This window comes from Trachypithecus francoisi, unplaced genomic scaffold (genome assembly GCF_009764315.1).
Source record: "Trachypithecus francoisi isolate TF-2019V2 unplaced genomic scaffold, Tfra_2.0 Lachesis_group3, whole genome shotgun sequence".
In the NCBI taxonomy this organism is placed as follows: Eukaryota; Metazoa; Chordata; class Mammalia; order Primates; family Cercopithecidae; genus Trachypithecus; species Trachypithecus francoisi.
In genome coordinates this window covers 134,641,176-134,646,482 of record NW_022681468.1, presented here as the reverse complement: position 1 = coordinate 134,646,482, position 5,307 = coordinate 134,641,176, and positions in this window count along the sequence as shown.

Here is a 5,307-nt window from a genome sequence, read left to right as displayed (position 1 = left end):
GAGGTGGGGCGGGACCTTCTCTCCTCCACCTCCCGCCTTCTCCTGTCACCTCGGTAGCGGCCCCTGCCCGGTTGGCGGGGGGTAGGGGACTGTCGCGCTCTCCCCGGCGGCCACGCCTCCGAGGGGTCCTCTGTGAGCCCCGAAAAGGCCCTGTTCGCCTCCTTTGTCCCAACACTAGTTTCCACTGCCCCGTTCTGGAAGGCGCTAGAAGATAAAGGGGTGTTTTCGTTTTGAGACACTGGGGTGACATTTACAAAGTGCACCAAGGACCGGTGCGCGGCGAGGTGTCCTTTGGGGACTCTGCCCTATTCACCTCCCCCAAAAACCATGTTCTAAAGATGTTTTCTAGGGCATCAGATCGCGGTCGCCACCGTAGCAGCCGGAGGTGCCAGGCGAATGCACGCCGGCCCCGCCAGGGGTTCCCGAGTCCTCGAGGCTCCTGAGGCGGCGTCCCAGGCCCGGCCCTGCCGCTGGCTTCCCGCCCCTGCGGCTCCTGGCTCAGGTCCGCCTGGACACGGCCTTTCCGGGGCAAGGGAAAGTCTGGGATTCCTGGAAATAACATGGGAGAAAAATAAGTAAAAATTTTCGCAGGAAAAAAATCAATGTAATTCTGGGAGGAAATGGCAAAAACGGAGTCTCTGCTCACACTGTCTAATTCAAGAATCTAAAACCACTGTAAATTTCTAAGAGTGTTAGAGCAATGAGTTTAAAAAGAGGAAAACTACAGTATGTGAAGGAACCGCCTCTGTCGGAAGAAACCTGCGTGCCTTTGCTGCCACCCAGCGGCTCTCTTCTCCCAGCGCCGACGGTGTCGCTCGGGCCTCCGGGATCGTGAATCTGGGACTGCGTACGGGATCAGGCCTCCTAGTTCCCACTCAGAGGCAGCCAAGTTCATCCACCTCAGTGGCCTGGAGGTGTGAACAGCAGGCCTTGGGCCTGCCCCTATGGAGTCTAAGGCAAAGGCCCTCTGAACCAAATGTTTCCACTTGTAAGTAGAGTAAAATGTTGAGAAGCCTTAGTCCCGCTTCTCTCCTACCTTCTAAGCCATCTTGCTGACCTTTGTCTACGTCCACCGCAAATTCCAGCTGTCCCAGGCCCACCTGGCCAACTCCATCACCTTTCCAATCTATAGCTACTCACAGTTGGCATTACAGTAGTTAGCTTCTCAGATGGGTCCAATTTACAAAAGCATGTATAGGACGAACCATACGAAATTACCAATAGTCGGCAAATTTCACACACATGATATAACATTTCCAGGCAACCATAACACAGTAAACTCGGGTTTAGAGATAACAGATGTCATAACAGGTTGGTAAGTTCAAGAGCTGTTCCCGTGTGAGAGAAGGGCCATCAGACTGTTGGTGAGGTTAAGAGAAAAAGGCCGGGTGCGGCGGCTTACGCCTGTAATCCCAGCACTTTGGGCCCCCGAAGCCGGCGGATCATATGGTCAGGAGATTGACACCATGCTGGCAAACACGGTGAAACCCCGTCTCTACTAAAAGTACAAAAATTATCCGGGTGTGGTGGCAGGAGCCTGTAGTCCCAGCTACTTAGGAGGCTGAGGCAGGGGAATCGCTTGAACCCGGGAGGTGGAAGTTGCAGTGAGCTGAGATGGCGCCACTGCACTCCACCCTGGGCGACAGAGCCAGACACTGTCTAAAAAATAATAATAATAATAAAATAAAAAATAAAGGGGGAAAGGTAGCCCCATGTTCATGTCTAGAGGAATAGTCCTGGAAATCACTGGTCAGCTAAAATCTGGGAAGCCAATAATGCAGTAATTGCTAATGGCTGGTATGGTACAGGGAAGGCCCACCTTCAGCTTTCCCCACTCCTGCGGCCAGGCAGGGCTCTCACCAGGAGTATACCAGACAGGAGATCAGAAAACCCAGGATGGCGCTATGGCCCATTCATCACCCATTCATTCACTCATTCATCAAGTCAGGCACTGTATTAGTAAACAAGGTAAACTGGTCCCTGATCTCAGGACTTACTTGAGAGACCAACGAATAAGTAGGCAACTCCAGGAGTGAGATAAGAGCCTCAGTAAAGGAAGTTAAAGATTGTTATTGGAGCACAGATAAATGACACCAAATCAAGAGAAAATGATGGATAAACTTAGAATGAATGAGGGCAAGGGGCAAGGGAGAAGAGAATTCCAGGAAAAGGGAGCAGAGGGAAGGCCTGGAAGCAAGATAGCACTTGACCCTGGAGCAACAGGAAGAGGTTCAGAAAAGCTGAAAGACTGAAAGCAATCAGAAAAGAATTTGGAGAAATAACAGAGGCTGTGTGGTGAATAACCGTGCAATGATGATCATGATAATAACTAACATTTCTTGATCATATACTATGAGTCAGCCAATACGCTAATAGTTTTGACTACATCACCTCTTATGTGTCTTACAACTACTTTATGAAGTAGGTTCTATTCTTGCCTCTGTATTACAGATGAGGAAACTGAGTCCTAAAGCGATTAAGCAATCTGACCAAGATCATACAGCTAATAAGTGGCACAGCCAGGACTAAAACTTAGAACTCAAGTGTGTAATGGTTCTAAGACTAAGAATGGGTTTGAGAGGTCAATTAGCAGCCTGTAATCCAAGTGAGGGATAACAGTGATCTGATTAAGGCAGTGGCCATAAGGATGGAGATGAATGGACATATTTCACATATTTAGGAGAGTGAATCAAGAGGACTTGGATGTGGGGGTGTGAAAGCGAGGCAGGAGTCCACAGAGATGCCCAGTTTCTGGTTTGGGCAACAGGAAACCATTGAGCAATAGGAAGAAAACCTAGTTGCAATCAGGAGGAAGGGTGAAATAGGCCACGGTGATGAGTTTAGGACATTCCCATTTCGACACACTAGCAACAACAAGTGAAGCTTGGATATTTAGTATGTAGTCAAATAGGCCTATCTGAAGCACAGAAAACATGTGCTGTAGCTATTACCCAAAAGGTACTGGAAGGCATTAGAATCAATGAGCTAATCTAGAAAGTGAGCTGAGAGGACAATAGGCTTGTTACAGAACCCAGATGAACACCCAGCATTTAAGGCATGAGCAACAGAAGTTCAAAAAGGAATCCAAAAAACCAGTATCCAGAGAGGTAGAAAGAAAACAAGGACAGTGTTATTACGGAAACTAAGTATACTGAACACATCTTGTGCACCAGTTCAAAGTTATCTCTATGCCACTTCTTACTCCAGCCACAGAATTGATCACAGTATACCTCTTGCTTCCCACCGTGAGGCTTTTCGGACACTGCTACCTTCAACATGGAGAGTTTCAGCTCTAGTTTTCCTAACAGAATTAAAGTTGGTGGAATCAGTAAGAATTCATGGATTTTAATATATAAAAATATATATATGTATGTGTGTATGTATGTATTATCTAGTTCTGTCTGCTAAGAGGTCCTAGAAGCAATTATATCAAAGTAGCTATGAGTACACTAAGCACCTGGATCTTGATTTCTTAATATCCCTTTCCAACAAAAGGAACCAATTACATGATATTATATATAGAAAATCCTAAATAATAAAAAAACTATTAGAGCTAATAAATGAAATAAGCAAAGATGCAAGAGACTACATCAACACATAAAAATTAGCCGCATTTCAACACATTAGAAATGAACAATTGAAAAGGAAACTTTAAAAGTTCCATTTACAATAATATCAAAAAGAATAAAACACTTAGGCATAAATTTAACCAAGAAGGTGCAAGATTTATACATTGAAAACCACAAACCACTACTGAACAAAATTAAAGAAAATCTGAATAAATGAAAAGACACGGCTGGGCGCAGTGGCTCATGCCTGTAATCCCAGCACTTTGGGAGGCTGAGGCCGGTGGATTACCTGAGGTCAGGTGTTTGAGACTAGCCTGGCCAACTTGGCAAAACCCTGTCTCTACTAAAAATACAAAAATTGGCCAGGCGCGGTGGCTCAACCCTGTAATCCCAGCACTTTGGGAGGCCGAGAGGGGCGGATCACGAGGTCAGGAGATCGAGACCATCCTGCCTAACACGGTGAAACCCAGTCTCTACTAAAAAATACAAAAAACTAGCCGGGCGAGGTGGCGGGCGCCTGTAGTCCCAGCTACTCGGGAGGCTGAGGCAGGAGAATCGCGTAAACCCGGGAGGCGGAGCTTGCAGTGAGCTGAGATCGCGCCACTGCACTCCAGCCTGGGCGACAGAGCAAGACTCCGTCTCAAAAAAAAAAATACAAAAATTAGCTGGGCGTTGTGGTGGGCACCTGTAATCCCAGCTACTCGGGAGACTGAGGCAGAAGAATTGCTTGAAACCGGGAGGTGGAAGTTGCAGTGAGCCAAGATCGCACCACTGCATTCCAGCTTGGGTGATGAGTGAAACTCCTTCTCAAATTAAAAAAAAGAAAGAAAATACATTTAATGTTCACGGATTCAAACACATAAGATTGTGAAGATGGCTATATTCCCCCAGATAGAGCTACAGATTCAACAACATTTTTGAAGAAATGGAAAAGTATATGCTAAAATGCATATGAAATTGCAAAGGACCCAAAAATTTAAAAAGCTCATGCTTCCTGATTTCAAAACTTACTACAAAGGTACAGTAATTTAAAAAAAAAAAACTTATGGTATTGATGTACAGACATATAGAGGAGTGGAATAGACTTGAGAGTCTAGAAATAAAAGTATGCATCTATAGTCAAGATCATTCAATGGAGAAAGAAGTTGCCTCAGCAAGTGGTACTGGGAGAACTAGATATCTACATGCAAAAGAATGAAACCGAAGGCCGGGCGCAGTGGCTCAAGCCTGTAATCCCAGCACTTTGGGAGGCCGAGACGGGTGGATCACGAGGTCAGGAGATCGAGACCATCCTGGCCTACACAGTGAAACCCTGTCTCTACTAAAAAATACAAAAAACTAGCCGGGCGAGATGGCGGGCGCCTGTAGTCCCAGCTACTCGGGAGGCTGAGGCAGGAGAATGGCGTAAACCCGGGAGGCGGAGCTTGCAGTGAGCCGAGATTGCGCCACTGCACTCCAGCCTGGGCGACAGAGCGAGACTCCGTCTCAAAAAAAAAAAAAAAAAGAATGAAACCGAGGCCTGGCGTGGTAGCTCACGTCTGTAATTTCAACACTTTGGGAGGCCATCGTGGGTAGATCACTTGAGCTCAGGAATTCCAGATCCAACTGGGCAACATGGTAAAACCCTGTCTCTACTAAAAATAGAAAAATTAGCCAGACATGGTGGCTAGTGCCTGTAGTCCCAGCTACTCGGGAAGCTGAGGTGGGAGGATCGCTTGAACCCAGGAGGTTGCAGTGA